The following is a 17,664-nucleotide window of genomic DNA, read 5'->3' on the forward strand; positions in this document are numbered from 1 at the left end:
TCCCTGTGTGGAATGCAGAGTGAGCCAGGTCTTGTTCCGCCTCTGGAGCAGGTAGAGGTCAAGTCTTTTGCTCAAGGATACTTTGGTAAATATTGCCTCGTTGGGGAGTGAACCCGGGATGACTTCACCGACCATGAGTCCACCCCGCGGCCCCGGGACCTGATATGGCCGATTAGTTCCCTTATAGTCCTTACAGCACTCGGTCTCCTGCTTGCAAGTCATCCGTCCCTTTGGCTTATAAGCACCAAAAAGCGTAGAAAGGCCGGAGAACATCCTGCCATTCAGAGACAGAGAGTGGTCTGGTTGAACTAAGCTTCATCAGCGAGGATAAATGACACATTATGACAGATGAGTGGTAGCTGCACTGCTGCCACACATCTGCAGGAAATGAATGAAACTGAGCCTTTGACCTGCAGACTGTAACGTCTGACTCAAGCAGGGAGAAGTGAAGTTGTTCAAGCATTTGACAATCAAGTTTAAAAATCTGAACACATTCCTTTTCCCACAGTGGACATAACTGTGTTTCCTTATAGCTTGTGATTGTTTACTCTGGTAACCCACTTTTCAATGGATGGGTGTGAAAGGTGTTGCTCGTCATCGCTTCAGTGTCCCTGCTGACATGAACCCGGATCAGTCTTCAGGTCTCAGGGACAGCGTGGAGCTCCCCAGGATCTCCACAGGAAGTTAGGTTTAGGAAAAGATAGTGGTTCATTTAACTAGAACCCACAAGTGACTCACATGACTGACAAGTGTGTAACATTTAGGGTGGCAGATACTGAATATATTATTCATAACTAATCTTTTTACTGACATGAGGACAGAGGACATGTGGACATGAGGACATGAGGACTGAAGGGCATGAGGACAGAGGACATGTGGACATGAGGACTGAAGGACATGAGGACAGAGGACATGAGGACTGAAGGACATGAAGACAGAAGGACATGAGGACATGTGGACATGAGGACTGAAGGGCATGAGGACAGAGGACATGAAGACAGAAGGACATGAGGACTGAAGGGCATGAGGACAGAGGACATGAAGACAGAAGGACATGAGGACTGAAGGGCATGAGGACAGAGGACTGAAGGACATGAAGACAGAAGGACATGAGGACAGAGGACATGAGGACTGAAAGACATGAAGACAGAAGGACATGAGGACAGGACATGTGGACATGAGGACTGAAGGACATGAAGACAGAAGGACATGAGGACAGAGGACATGAGTACTGAAGGGCATGAGGACATGAGGACTGAAGGACATGAAGACAGAAGGACATGAGGACATGTGGACATGAGGACTGAAGGGCATGAGGACATGAGGACTGAAGGACATGAAGACAGAAGGACATGAGGACAGAGGACATGAGGACATGTGGACATGAGGACTGAAGGGCATGAGGACATGAGGACTGAAGGACATGAAGACAGAAGGACATGAGGACATGTGGACATGAGGACTGAAGGGCATGAGGACATGAGGACTGAAGGACATGAAGACAGAAGGACATGTGGACATGAGGACTGAAGGACATGAAGACAGAAGGACATGAGGACAGAGGACATGAGGACTGAAGGGCATGAAGAACATAAGGGCAGAGGACATAAGGATAAAAGGAAACCAGTCGTCAGTCAGAGAGAGAGCAAACTAAGCAAGGACGTAGGTTTGGTCTCAGCATTGGTAGGGACACTGCCAGCTCCCCCCCCCATATAAAGAAAAATGTAGTTGATATTATGTTGAACAAGCAAAATTTATTAAAATATATTAACATTTGTGTAACTTTGAACTGATTTAAACATAATTGCAGGAATAAAACCTAAATACAAAACAGTATTCTGCACCAAATAAATAATAATAATAAATAAAAGAGTAAGAAAAGTTCTGCTAAAATGCCAATATAGTGTGACAGTATATTATATATACAAAATATATATATATAAACAACTTTTACCAGTTGTGTAGTGAAAAAAGACAAATAAAATTAGAACATTTAAAATAAATCTATCATACTTTTTATTCGACAGTGCCTTGCCTCCTGCTGTGTTTTAGCCACTGCACGTCAGAGTTGGGTGTGAACTGGTGTTTTCTCCAATGCATTTGTTGTTACAGCATGATGGTGTGCTTTACTCACTTGATGGCGATAAAAGCTTTCAATGGCATTTTTTCAATTACTGAAACCATTTAATCAGAAGGCTGGGACATTTTTTCCCAAAGTGGTCTTTTTGATGGTTATGCTTTGAAACACTCAAAACAAAGTACCTTTTTCAATGTAGGGCTATAATGCAGCCACAGATACCGAGTATATTACTTTGCCACTTTCAAGGTCAGGATGGTATGGTTCACTCCTCATGTCCAGGACACTGCTACACTCACTTCATGACGACTCACTGGGCGACTGTGGGTCAGTGGTTAGCAGGTCCGTCTTTCAATCAGGGGCTTGGTGGTTGAATCCCCGCCCTAGTCGATGTGTCCTTGATTAGCAGGTCTGTCTTTCAATCAGGGGGTTGGTGGTTCAATCCCCGACCAAGTCGATGTGTCCTTGATTAGCAGGTCCGTCTTTCAATCAGGGGGTTGGTGGTTCAATCCCCGACCAAGTCGATGTGTCCTTGATTAGCAGGTCCGTCTTTCAATCAGGGGGTTGGTGGTTCAATCCCCGCCCTAGTCGATGTGTCCTTGAACAAGACTCTTAACCCTGAATTGTTCCCTGTAGCTGTTCTACAGTGTATGAATGTAACATGATTGTAAGTCGCTTTGGATAAAAGCGTCAGCTAAATGACACGTAATGTAACGACTCAAACTGACTGTTCCCTAAACTTAGCCTAGTCTGCACATACATGTTTAACATCATAATAATTAACATCAAACAGGTAGACAATGTTTACACTGTCAGCCATGTTAATACACCTCAACACAGAACAATGTAAGACCTCACCTGAAGCCCTGATGGTCCAGCTGCTGCTTCCTCATCCTGATTTCTGAGTTTCCTGAATGCATTTCAGTGGAGCTTTTGCATGACTAAGAGTGAACCTTAAAGCGCAACTATTTGGTTGTTAAAGCTATATTCGTTCCATAATTCACGTTTCATATATACTTAATTGCCCATTTACTTCCGCTATTAAATACTAACTCAATTAGAAAACACCTTTTTTATTTAAAGTAAGAGAACGAGTCAATTAAAGCTTTAATGTCCTTTTATCTGCCAAAGTTTTTACAAAAGTTTTACGAAATAAATCACATTACATTGAGTCTTTTGATCATTTGGTCTAAAAACCTTTTTAATGCACTGCTTATTTTACAGTGGGTTGTAGAGTAAGACAGGTTTCTTCTTCCGTTGTGATGGTAAATGAGTCAGACATAGAACAAATGAAAGGCATTACATGCAGTCTGCTAGCCCTGTTTGTGGACCACACGTTTTCATTATCTCTCCATTCGTCCTCGCACAGTTTCCTGACAAGACGCTGCTGGCATTCAGGCTTTAGACGCAATACAAACAACATTTATAGTTCTTTAAACCTGACAAAGAGAAGTAAGAAATTCAAAGAGTGACAGAGAAACTTAGAGAAAGAGAATGTTGGCACGGACAGAGTTGGAGACATGCGTAGGTCTGTTTCCCTTCCACAGCAGATGTGACAATGCTTCTGCTGTAGGTGTCCTCTCCGTCTCCCCGGGGGGTAAAGGACTGCGATAACAGCTCGGCAAACATTCCAATCCTCCACCCACTCTGTCTTTTCTATTTTTTATTTATTTCCAGGCCTTTTCTTTCTTAGTTAAAGTAATGATCCAAAAGTTCCTTTTCTTTTCTTTTGCCCACATATTGGGTGTCTAGTCTTCACACACGCTTTCCTTTGTGTCCTCAGATCTTTGCTTAAATGACCTAATAGACACACATTCGGGCCTATTGACAACACTCAGTCTCGGTCCAGCAGCTGCTAACGAAGGGAAGAGGAGGAGCTAATGGAAACCAATGAGCTCCGATTGCTACATAGACATGTGTCGTCTAGCAGACACTAGATCATGAGCCTTTATCCCAGCCGAACAATGTGGTATGTCTCATCAGTCGTCAGTTCATGGCTCTATTCTCCTTCTAAAAGAAAATCATCTCAGTTCTCAAGACAAACGGTGTGTGCTTTCTAAACTAATCTTCTCTCCTGCACATTGCCTCATTTTACAGTATTTAAATTTATTTTTCTTGTTTTTTTCTTGCACGAGACCTGAAGAGTCTGCTCTGTTTTTGAGTGCCGTAACTTCACACAGTTTGTGTTGGAGGCGTTGGTTAGAATAAAGACGAGACAAAATGTTCTCGCACCATTACCAGCGCTACTGTTAGAGCCTCTAAAGCCCAACTCTGACTGTACGTCACAATACTGACTAATGAGACAATTGACTAATAAGTGATGTGACAAAGAGTCCTGTTGGTTTGACCCCTTCCCAAACCAACAGTGAGCCTTAATCTGCTCTGCCAATACATACTGACCTCACTGCTCATACAAGTCCACCTCCCTCCCTCTCCCTCCTTATGAAACACTGTTAATTAGAGCTGCTGGTCTTCGTGCCAAGGCTTCCTGATACAGCTTGTACCAGGGTCCTCATGTTTATCTCTACAACGTCATTGGAGATTTATCCTTTGAACCCAACCCGATGGACTTGACGTTGATAGGTTAGTGTCAAATTGGTTTCTATTTTTTGCCACTCAATAGCTTTGATTTCTCGTCGAAACATATTTTGATTAGAATCGGAATCGGCCAGCACACATAGGAGTTGGTTTCTGTTTTTTCATCCCAAGTGTAGCATCAAAACCAAAAGAGTTCAAGCCAAAGTCTCACGAAGCCTTCTCCCACCTGCTTGTACAGAGTTCACATTGGTGTCTCATCACCACGTCATCGCAATCCCTCCTGAAGACAAATCACACAAACTGAACTCGCACTGCAAGGAGGGCACCTCTTATCTTTCTAGACTTGACCTTCATTACTATCAGTTCTCATAACTTTGTACTCAGCAAATTAATTGCTGAAGTTGGGCAACACATTGACATCACTGCATTGAGATCTGACCAAGGCCAACAAGAAAAACAGTAGCAGGTTATTCAGATGATCTGGAGGTCAAAGTTGAATGTGAGGACGCCTACAATGTCCCCATTACACTCTCACTGGAGAGGAAAACTGTGTACACACAGCTACAGTAAGTAAAAGGTCAAAGTTGAATTAGGAAGTGGCTTTGTGAACTGAAACTGGATGTTTACAAACAAACAGTCTGGGTTATGATATTTCAGGTTGCCTTTTCTTTTCTCTTCCACAATAAGTCTGGCTACTGTCGTGTTCAACAATCTTCAAGAGGGGTAAGAAGGACGTCTTGAATAGATGGTTATAATAAAGCGTATTGAATAAGTTGTGATACAGAGTGTGGTCTCAGCTGAGGTCTCTTACACTTCCACCCACGAGCCCCGAGCCGAGCTTACAGACAGGTAGATATACTAGGAAGAAGAAGGAGTGGCTTCACCCCATTGGTTAAGAATACAGGCAATACATTGGTGCATAGTTTGCTCGTAGACTGAGTCGTCTTCCGGTTGGTGCGCAGGCGTGTCCACGTGATCCTCTCAGGTGCGTTCAATGTAAACAGTTATTTCTGGTACTTTCCACTAAACATCCTGGCGGTACAATGAGGCATTGCACTGAATGCATTTCTTTAATGAGCAGAGTTCTGAAGTTATTTCAAAATACTTAAACTACCCTGGAGATTTCTTTAAAACCCGTCGTATCATCTTCGAGTATTAAACACTGTTGGACTTCTTTTTAATGACGTAGCTGCGTGCCCAGATCTCAGTATTTAACTTATTATGTTGCGTATTAGGGACTGGTCACAGCAGCTTCAAAATAAATACATTTCAATAAAATCACTGCTTTTACGACGTGAAGCAAATCAACGCTGAGCTTTGACCATTAGCAAACCATCTATCAACATTAGTGACTTTTGAAGGAATGCAGAGCCAGAAAATGGATAGAGGTCCTTATATAGCCATCAGACGGAGGAAGCCATCATACTAGCTGTATCTTTATGTAAATCTCCCACAGAAAATCAATTGCTACGACAATAACAGAAGTCTGTGATACAAAAACATCCTGGTTGTCTGGTTGGCTACCAAAGCTAGATTTCTAGCCACTTATGGTTACCTTTCACGCCAATGCGATATCAGGAGATCATGCGAGATTTGCGGGAACAAAAAATCCCCGAAAATCCATCTAGTCAGGCATGAAATTATGCGTTTGTGTTTGGTAAACTAGAGCACGGACCAATCAGCATCCTGTGAGGAGCTATTGGCAGCTAGGGGCGTGGCTTAGGTGACAGCTTCTCAAATGGTTCTGTGTAACAAACGCGATATTACAGCAACAATGTTTTCCCCACGGACCATTATTGTAAAAGCTGTTGACAGGACTCGAACTACATCATGGTCTTTTATGACTCTTTCTATTATGAATTAGTGATTCATGGAGGTTTTATATTTGTAAAAAAGGTAATGTTTGGGCCAGGTAGAAAGCCACGGACGAGGCTGGCAGGAGAAACACATTCAGTGGGCCGCAGTGAGTAAACCCAGAAGTTAGAAACACTTGGAAACACCTACTCTGTGAATCATTATTGGTGTGACCGGGACAACAGATGACCTTAAAGAGCTCTGGTGTGGACCGTGTAAAAATCTCCCACCAAAACATTGTCAGATGTCCGATTTGGGCTCATAAAGATGATTCCCCCTCGTCACTGGGCTTCTCACTGTCTCCTTTTAACCCGCCTCTGATGGTGAAGGCTGCTGGGGAGCTCTCATTCATACCAACGTGTCTTGTTACACAGAAAGTGCCTTAAGTCAAACTCTGACACCCTTAAATTCCACACTCTGAAACAACACTTTTAGTTGGACATAACTCCAACGCCTGAATCTCCCTCAATTATATCCCTTCACCCCTCACGGAGTGAAGGGGGAAAAGTCTTCTGCATTTGTTCCTCCGGCAACAGCTTGTTAGTCTTTCTTTTAATCCAGTAGTCTCCCCTCAGACAAAAAGAGAAAATGCCGCTGGCTGCTGTGCCCATCGTTCTCAAATGTAGGAATGCTAACAATATCCAGTTTGCCATTTCCAGCTGGACCCGTGGCCCATTATAGAAACTCCCCATTCAAACAGGAAAGCCTCCCCCTGGCATTAAGGAACACAGAGGCGACTCCCTTTCTTTGACCATTCAGCCTCCGTGGCCCAGGTCGTGAGACAACCACGGATTCCATGCGAGACTTGAGTTCCGCAGCATCTAAAGTTTCATAACATATTGTCAGTGTGTGAACATGACGCCCTGTGTATTATGCTCGCTATTTCAGTAATCCCCTCTGGAACATAATAGCCTGTACTTAGGCAGGACAACAAAAGCTCAAGGCAGGGGAGAGCTTTAAAACATGGCATTGGATTTCGTCGCACATATCTGCGCATTCAGCGCTGTCTGCTGCCTGTCTGGAAGGTGGTCCACATCAGGAGGGGGCCCAACACATGAGCGCTGACTACAGGGAACCACGCAACTCTAGAAATATGTCAGGTAATACGATGATGGGCTTAGAGACGAAAACACATCGGATCCGTGGTTAAAAAAGGCTCCTCAAGCCTGTTTCTGAGACCAAATGTAGAAAATAAGTACACATAGTTCACACAATGGGACCAGCTCAGATGTGAACACACAAGAACACGTGCACCCTGTGCACCTATTGGGCTCCACTAAGCAGAATATCACAGTTTCTAGTGAATAGGGCAGTTAGTGGGCCCTGTTTGAGATCACAGAGAGTAGAGAAGACAGCAGCATTGGTTCTTTATTCACATGCTGAACATGACGCAGGTCAATAGCCAACTCAGTGAACATGGGGTTAACGGGAATTCAACTCAGAACACTTGCTTAGTTTTAGGATAAACATCATGGTTGGGTTTAAGATAAGTACTTAAACTGAGGTTTAGGCAACAACAAAACCACAAGTATGCCAACTTAGCAAACCATTAACATTAACTGTGGAAACATGGCAGCAGGCTTCATGAAAAGGACCCGCCCCCTATGTGGGAGTTAATGGCTTATTCTAAGCTAACGAAATCACAACCATTGTTATTTTCAAGTGATTATACACTTTAAGAAAACTGGCCCCTAAAATGGTCTTCCCAGGCTCTCCAGACAATCTCCAGCACTGTGATTCTTTGCAACCATTTCTTACTTCATACCTGAACACCATTGTTCTACTACAAGCACCAACCAGACAACAGTTTTAAAAGATATGTCTGACTGTTGGTGGAACAAAATACCGGGTCAACCCATCAGACGTATGGTCATCATCATTTGTATGGACCGATAAATATGTCAAAGATGTGTTTCAGTGCATTTAGTAACAGTGATCAAAGTTTGTACAACACAGAACTGAGAAGTTGTTTTTAAATTGTCCCAAGTACATATCTTCGTCACAATTATTTTTAAATAAAGGAAATAGTTGAAACATAAATTAAGTGTTTTATTTATATATATATATATATATATATATATACATATATATAGAGAGAGAGAGAGAGAGAGAGAAACCTCAGTGAAACATTTGCCTCAGCACATGCTCAGGGACAGAAGGTCGCAGAGCGTGAAAGCATGCAGAGAAGTATCTGACTCCCAGTGAAAGTGGCAGTTATGGCCGTTAGGTCACGTCCTCCTCCGGAAACAGGTGTTTAAAGCCAACACATGTCCAGAACAATCCAAGGGCCCCTGAGCCAGGGTCAGGTCAGGGGCCCTAACCCTCCTGGCTACCCTCCTACTTCCCAGCACTGCGGGGCCACAGGTTATTGTAGAGCTGTTAAAAGCCAAAACACAAGCAGCAGTACAAAAGAAAGGCTTAACTAACGGGAACATTGGCAACATGTTGGTTTCTGACAACCTGGTTAAACATTATTACAAATCTGACCAGAAATGTAACATTATTACAAATCTGACCAGAAATGTAATGTAAACTTTCAGTACTGAACTCTTATTTAACACTTGTTGTATTCACTGTAGAACTGATCATGAAACCAAGTCCCATCTCACTCCTTCATCCCCACCACAGCCATCTTTATTACATCACATCCAGCTGTAGGATTACCCCATGGTGGTCGACCCCTCGCTCTGTATTGGCTTCTGGGGATTCTGGAAATGATTTGTAAGTGCTCTTTGTGGCCTTAAGTCATCCAGTGAATGGATTATAGACTCACACAACATTAGACAGAGACGCTGCAGGCTGTTTACAAGCTGCTCAAGCACATCAACCCAACTCCCGCTGCTCTATCAGTGGGAGTTCCATCAGGTGTCCATGGAGCGGGGTGCAAACATGCTCTTCCCACAAAATGGGACAGAACTTTAACAGGTTATGAACAGGAATTGTTCACAACAATCAATGGAAGGAGATAGGAAAGCACAGATTAATGATCAGCTGTTAATGGCATACCAACTTGAATCAGCTGACAGACTTCTACTAACACTGGTGAGGTTTCTGTTTGATAAGTACAGAGTAGAAATGGACTGTTGATGTTATTATGGTCCTCTCAATGGAATCCTTTCCACTGGAGGCTGGGGGAACGTGTCCCCCTATTTTGATCCACTTGTCTCTAGATAGTGTCCCCTGACTGTCCGTCATCCAGATAGTTGATGCAGATATACAGTACATGTCTTGTCATTTAGAGAGAGGTGAGTGGTGATTGGTGGTGTTAGTTGACAGACATCATGACTCTGAGCTTAAGTGGTTCATATAGTGACTTGTGACTCGTCCTCAAAGGTCTTGTTCATAATTTTCCTCATCATCAAACCACCGGTACCAGCTGTGCTTTCACACGCTCTCTCCTCTCCAACAGCCAGTTTATACACACCGCTGCTGTGGCAACGCAACGTGGCTCCTCCCACTCACAGGGCCGTCTTCTCATCACTCGTCTGAAGCCTCTGTTAAATTCCCAAAACAGCACAGACGTCTGGTAGTTCAGTTTATATTGTCAAGACGTCAGACTTGATTGGACTCTAGCTCAAAGACTTGAGACTTGGGCATGTCAAAAATGACTTGGTAACATCTCTGGTAGGTGCCGACTAGTGGTAGACTAGAGAAATGATATGAAGACACTGCTCAGCTATCAGTATTCTGATTAGGTATTGTGTAATGTTACCTTTTTAATCAGTCAAGCATAGAATTGAACATCAATCAAAGATAAGGCAGGGAAGGTCAGTAAATATGCAAACTCAACAATAATGCCGGGTTCATACAAGCGCTCACTGAATTTTTGTTTGGCCGTTGGTGTTTATTGGGGTTACTCGCGCTAAACGCACTGGAGAGAAGGGGGTCTTTACGGTTCATCAACGGTGGCTGAAATGACCACTGATGCTGCTTTACGCATGCTGTGGAATCCGTGATATGTTAGAAAACCAAACTTTGCATTTGGTGTCAACGCATTAGGATCATGTCTCTACCAGAGAATGCCGTTACTGTATGATAAGTAGGGTAAGGACAGGAATTGCTGGAATTGGCATTTGAAGTTGTACAAAAATCTAAAACTCAATGACAATATAATTGTGTGTGTGTGTGTGTGTTAATAGCAGCTGTTCTGTGTGGGGACCAAGGGGCCTGATGTGGCTGTGATGGGGAACCCTTTGGGAGCTGCTATGGGTGGTAATTAGAGTGGGCAGGACACTGGTGTAAACACACACACACACACACACACACACACACACTCAAATAGATAAAACATCCTATTCGATGATAATGTGGTTGATTGGTCATCTCAATGCTGTGATTAGGGCGATGCTCTGAGCCGTACCATACTGTTAAGATAATCTGGGGTGATAAACAAACAGTGATTTAGACATTTGCAATAGCCCTGCTAGAGATGTTCTTGTAATATTTGCATTGAAAGTGCAAAGTGCTTTTTTGTGTCTAGTTTAGCTTTGCATAACACACTGAGGCACATGTTGGCAGTGTATACACTTGCACGTATGTATTTAAGATGTATAGTCACGGTGTTGGAAGCCTTAGAGCACAAGATCAGAAACAGGCACATATACAAAGCATGCTGGGGTCTTTTCTTTATTGACAGTTTTATGTCAATAAAGATCATATGTACGTGACGGTATACACATTATACAATGACTACGAAAACAATCAAGACACGATTAAATCTCACGCTGAGGTGGTCTTCTTAGAACCTCGCAATACAAAATGTTTGGTAGACCAATCAACTTTCAGGAGATCTTCAGAGTTCTTCCTCTGGGGACCATGACATTTGTATTGTCTCTGCTCTTTAAATGTTGATGCATCTTGACGGGTGAAACATTTTGCTTCATGGTGATGAAAAGTCAAGGCTTCATTCTCTGGGGATCAGTGATATTCTTTGCAAATGTCAGTTTTTTAAAACATTTTTTATGCCTCCCAGCTCACGCCAAACACGGCCGAAGGCCTTATGTATATCTGGATGTTTGTCCTTCCTGGTGAACGTGATATATCAGGAAAACCTGGAGAGAATTTCGTCAGATTTTACACAAACATCCACCGTAACCTAAGATGGAATAAATAACTGACAGCAATAGCCCAGAAGAAAGTCCTATAAACACCTTTAGACACCAATTACCATGGCAACAGTCTCTACAGCATTCAACATAATGTTTTAGTACATAAGTACTATACCTTGGATAGGGAAGGTAGAGCCGTAGTAGCACTCTAGTGGCACTTAAATGTCTCTTACTGATAGCACTTTGTAGTATGGCACTTTAGTAGCTCTTAAATGGCACTTACGGATAGCACTCTGTAGTTTAACGTTATTGAAGAAATTGTACTTGCTTGATTCTTGTTGTTCTGAGTTTGGACTTATGGTTTAATGCACTTATTGTAAGTCGCTTTGGATAAAAGCGTCAGCTAAATGACATGTAATTTAATGTAAGTACGTCAGATGAGAAAACACGATTGTGGTTTGTTGTAAGTGCTCATCCCCTGGGAACCATGAATACCTATTTCAAGGCGATTTGACACTGAAAGTTCTGGTCTAGAACTCCTGTTCTTGGCTGTTACCAGGACTACGATGTCTTTTTCATCTAGAGGCTGGGAAGCAGGAAAGCCAAACTATCTCTGTCTGGAGTGACTCATTCAGTAGCAATGCGTCCGGCCGGTAGGTGCAGACGTTCATGCTGATGTCCCTGCCTGATCTTCCAAAGAGACTCAAACAAGCCATGATCGTACCATTTAAGTCTTCCATCAGGAATCTAACTCTTGTGTGGTCGCGCAGGAGGCTGCGTGCACGAGCCCTCCCCGAGATTGAATGAAAGGATATCCCGTTCTAGCTGTCAAAAGCACCTTGCTCAGAATGATGGATAGCAGCTCCGCCGGGCGCATACTGCTCTCTAAAGAGGAACAAAAAGATCCTCCTTCATTCTAAAGCAACAATGTCAATTACAGCTACAGCTCAGGTCCGCCGGCCCTTCAGCTCCTCTGCACAGAGCCGCGGTTCCGGACCACTGAGCACCGAACCCCCCCCCCCCCCCCACGACTGAACACATTCAGATTGGAGCTAGGCCTCACATATTTACGCCTTCAGTAAACCCAATCTCGCACACGACGCTCACACACACCCGTGCATTCACACAGGTAGTTCCCAAGGGAAACATTGCAACCTGTGAGTGAGCAGCGGTCTGCAGAGGAGAGTGAGGCTGAACTCCAAAGCATGCATTCATTTCACCAGCTGAATCTTACTTTTAGATCCGTGCGTAACGCGTGTTTCTTTCAGTCCCCAGATTAAGTGTTGTGTGGACCCCCCCCCCCCCGTATGTTCTTGTAGAAGGAACATATTTAGTATAGAGCCAATGCTGCTAGAGTGGCTTCTGCAGCAAAGAGATTTCCAACTCAACTATCTGCCATCTTCCTCTGCCGTTTATCTCCTCACAACAGGCCCAGCACTCGGCTTCCAGGCTCACAAGCTCACTCCGCGAAACATAGCCTACAGTACACAGGAGCATGGTGTGGGGGGGGGGGTTACAATGACAGAGACACGCACACACACACACAGATGCACGCCCACACAAGACATGCAACGCCTGGGTGTTGCAGGCTGATAAAGAAGCAATTAAAGCCATCAGATTTCCGTCCCGTCTGCCTCGATCTCTGCCGTACTCACTGGTGACATTGACAGTTACATTATTTATCCGCTCGCAGTTCTCAGTCGGAGCTCCACGCCGTGTTCCGTAATGTCGTCTCGAACTCGCGGGGACTTTCTTTAACTTTCCCGTCACGCTGTGAAGGCCATCTGTCAGTAAGTTACCTGCACTGGCACCAGAAGACTGAATGGCATTCCAATTATCTCCATGGGACACAGTGGCAGGTTCAGCAGACAAAATGAAGGCTGAATCATACCTCTGGTTACATTCAATGTCTTCAGTCTAGATATTATAGCTCAGTGGAGGATTTAACCCATTGATATTTATTATATTTCATGTTTCGTGCCTTATATTCTCTTATTTGTTTTCTTATTGAGATTGACACCCTGGAGAGACGCTGCCTCATGTAAATTGCTTTGAGTCACACTGTATACATTTGCATAGAGTGGCTTCCCTCACTTCAACCTTGAGGTGTAACTACATTTTTGAGGATGTCAGTCATGGTGGGACCATCAACAACCAAGGCTGGATTACACACTGTGTAAAACTAGGCCCCAGCTTTGCTGTCTAGAGTTTTTGGTATTAGCAAGTTAAGTCAGTAATAGCAAGTTTTCCCCAAATATTCATGTTCTTAACAGATTCATAGCAGATACTAATATTTCTGAACACCTCATTGTTTTGATTAAGACAAATATATCAATTTGCCTTTAAGCCCCCGATTACATTTATTATGACTCTGTTGGTCATTGTATGGTTTGGTTATGTTGAGTTGCCTGGACTCTTTGTGCAGTTATACTAAAGATTAAGGTCAAACAGTAACACATAAAATACCATCTGAATATCATCATTTTATCTTCAGTAACTCAGACTTTATTTGGACGTGTTAAAGAGACAGTTCCTCTGCGTTTCCCTCCACGGTATGAATGAGTTATTCTCTAGCATAACCCAGCCTTTACATATTACTGATAGTGATCCCTAATATCATATGTAATTATGAATGCATCACATACTGACTGATGGAGGGATGGACGGAGGGGGTGTTGGGGAGGCTCTGCATTCCACACAATTAAAAACGCAAACATTTGCTAGGTAATAGTTGTGCTGAAGCTGTTGAGTGTAACGCTCTGGCCTCTGAGTAAACTCCACGCGGCCGCGAGACGCCGAGGGGGGGCGGGGGTGTCTTCAAAGGCTCGGCTTCAAAAAGCTCCCATTAACAGCTTATTAGAAAATGTAAAGTGTGTGTCATTTGTATTTGTGTACATGCCTAGGTGTGCGCATACACAACAGCAGAGACGTGCAGAGTTAAATGAGATATGGAAATAGATTCTCACTCTTGATTAAAACATGGAAGGTCTGTCGCCATCTTAATGCCATCCTAATCAAACCGCTATGGGAGATATTGGTGTTAAGCCCCCTCTCCACTGGCTGATCGTTTCATGTCACAGGGCTAGCGAGATCTGAAAAAACATCTCATCCAATCTTTGTCAAATTCTACAATGTCAATTTGAAGTTGGTCCCATCTGCACAACTGCCATGTCTTAACCCTCTGGACACCCAGCAGTTTCTGGGCCTTCCTTTCTTCTTTTTCTTTCTCTCTGACTACCGTATACATATTGAACTATTTACGTCATTCTTCCATCCTCTCCTGTATCTCTCTGCTCTGTGTTCACTTCCAGACGAGTCAATCATGGCTTCCTCGTGTCGCTGAGGAGCTCAGAGTTGAATGTTTTTACAGGATCTGGTTACCATCTCGGATTACATGTTTTTGAGGGAAATATCACCATTTTATATTTGTTTTGGTTGCTTTTTTTGACGGAAGCATTTGTCACACATGATGTGATCAAGAACCCTCGGAGGGATGAACATTGTTTTGCTTCTGGTTGTGATAAATGGTGTAATTTCTTTGATTGTTTAAAGAATCCAAATCCCAGGGTTTAAAGGGTGTTAAAAGTGCAATAAATCAGCATCATTTGAACGTGAACGTGTCTGACAGTGAGACCGAAGGACTGCCTTTTTGGATTATTACCAAAGATTTCTCTCAGGATTGTCAAATTCTGTCTGGGGTCGTTCCAAAATCCCACAGGGCATATCTAGTGCTCCCCACCATGATCGAAACAGTGATCTTTTAGAAGACTTTTCATCACTCCAAAGAAGTCCCTTTTAACCTAATATATAACCTAATTTGGTACACAGTAAATCTCTCTCTGATTATAAACCAAGAATGTTAGTACAGCAGCAGAATATCCAAAGCACCACGTCCTCCTCTTTAACTAAATGTGCACCCATTAGAAAGGTACAGATCAAGTGCCGGAGTCGCATGTTTCTTTTAATTGTTGCTGCACCGGCCAAATATTCTAACTGCCCTGCGCCCTGCTCACACCGAGATGCTCCTTTGCTCTCAACATTTTCCAGCTAGATCTGATTAAGAGCATGAAGCTCCTCCTGAGAGGCAGTGCAGCATCTGCTTGATTAAAGTGATGGATGTGTCATGTCCAGGAAACTGTCATGTTAAATTAATCAGTTTTGTGTCTTGTGTCCATGTTGTCTCTTGATTTCCTGTTTTTTCTTTTTTTAAAGTCAACTCAGGCAACTTGTTCCTTCCCCTGTGTGTTTCCCCTTTGGTCTGATTGTCTGCCTCCCTCCTGATTGTTTCCACCTGTGCCCTTACCCTGTGTATATATTGTCTGCGTCTCCCTTTGTCCTGTGCCAGTTCGTCTTGTCTTTTGTACCAGAGAACCAGCCACTTCCATGAAATTCACCAGTCACCAGGTCATGATATTTTGTTACTTTGTTCATGTAGATTTTCTGTTTGTTTGTTCCAGTTAATTAAAACTGCGATTTTTTTGTTGTTACTTTGCCTTGAGTCGTGCGTTCAGGTTCAAGTCTTTGTTCGGTCATGACAGGATGGACATGTGGAAGGGATTCCTTTGAGAAACAATGAGAGACGTGTTGTCTTTTGTCCCAAGTCTTTCCAGCCACCCCCTATTTGTCCACACCATACGAGTGAAACGTTGGCATTTGGCCCGAGGCTAATGTTGTGGCGCTGCTTGAATGCCAAAAGTCCGCTCGGTGGTTGGTTGGACACTAATGGTTGTCAAGGCGTACATAGGTTAACTGCTCCCAGAGCTGATAATTGTTTTCAAGCAGCTTTTGGGGTCCAGACAGCAGAGCTGTGATAAAGAACAAGAGGAGTGAACACAACCGCTGAAATACACTCTCAATGCGACAGCGAGAAACATTGAGTAGTTCTGAGAGTGAACTACTCAAACAACACATCATTTTAAATAAACCAAGTGATGTTCCTTCTGAATGCTCTCAGACACACAAAAAAAGACTCGAATCAGATCTGTCCCAGAAAGCGCCTGCAGCCAGTACACCCAGGGGCCAATTCACAAAAGAATCGTGTGGCTTGCACCAGAAAAAGACAGCTGAAGTTGTAGCTTGATGAAAACTCTTTCCTCTTACTCACGTTTCGTGTGTCTGCCAGTACACAACGTACATAACCTTATAGGAGGGTGTACGTGTAGTTTCTGTGCGAGTGTCCAAACAATATCAGCAATGAAAATGAATATGTTAAACGCATAGACTCTTTATAAGAAGTAGTTATCGTCACCCATTTTTTTTTCCCAGACATGTTCCCACAGACACTGCAATACAAGTCTGGGCATGTCCCCACAGACAATTCAATTCAGTAAATTTTTTTATAGGCCAATATCACAAATTACGAATTTGCCTCAGAGGGCTTTACAATCTGTACTCATACGACATCCCTGTCCCAGGACCTCACATCGGATCAGGAAAAACTCCCAAGAAATAGAAAAATAACCTTTTAATGGGGGAAAAAAGTGAAGAAACCTTCATGAGAGCAACAGAGGAGGATCCCTCTCCCCGGATGGACAGATAATAGATGTCATGTGTACAGAATGAACAGCATTACAGAGTTACAACACATTTAATGAATTTGACAGAACTCAGACATGTCCCCACAGCCAATGAGCCTCATTGTAAACGCAGTCTGTTTCAGAAAGAACAGCCACACACAGTCGCCGTGAAATTATTAGCAGCTTCAGAGAGTTGGTGGGAACTGAATGTGTAAGAGGGGGGGGGGGTCACGTCCAGACTTTCCAGTGATCATGGCAGCCCTGAATGATATTTTTCTTTTGTCCTTTGCTTCAAATCATGCGCTCTTCTTTTACAGTGTGAAAGGTATGCATTTCAAAACGCCAGCAGTACTGACAGACTGGGATATTAAATCCCAAACTCTGTTGCATTTAAATTCCCTGCCTGAGGTTTTGAGGAATGCCTCTGCACCTTGTCGCTCTGTTCTTACTCTCAATGTTGTACTAGACATGCATGGATTCAGCCAAAGTCATTTTATGAAGCATTTATATTTTTTTGTTCTAAACACCAGTCCAGATGCAAAGCGTGTGCATTCAAACAAGCCTGGATTCTACTATGAATACCTTTGTCGGCTCCAACAGACTTGATAATGAGCAACTTTGTTATCTGAAT

The 17,664-nt window shown here is 43.3% G+C and overlaps 1 protein-coding gene across 12 annotated transcripts in view; it reads left to right on the top strand.

Annotated features, from left to right (window-relative positions):
* The window catches only part of ptprfa (protein tyrosine phosphatase receptor type Fa), a 273,794-nt gene that overhangs the window by 113,524 nt on the left and 142,606 nt on the right, over positions 1 to 17,664 (top strand). The window contains exon 1 of one of the 12 annotated variants that reach the window (XM_034530516.1): positions 13,136 to 13,307. The exons of the other annotated variants lie outside the window; for them this stretch is intronic. The gene's annotated coding sequence lies outside the window, so the exon portion shown is untranslated. Of the gene's footprint in view, positions 1 to 13,135; positions 13,308 to 17,664 lie in introns of those variants that run through there. 12 annotated transcript variants of the gene reach the window in all.

Source organism: Cyclopterus lumpus, chromosome 4 (genome assembly GCF_009769545.1).
Source record: "Cyclopterus lumpus isolate fCycLum1 chromosome 4, fCycLum1.pri, whole genome shotgun sequence".
In the NCBI taxonomy this organism is placed as follows: domain Eukaryota; kingdom Metazoa; phylum Chordata; class Actinopteri; order Perciformes; family Cyclopteridae; genus Cyclopterus; species Cyclopterus lumpus.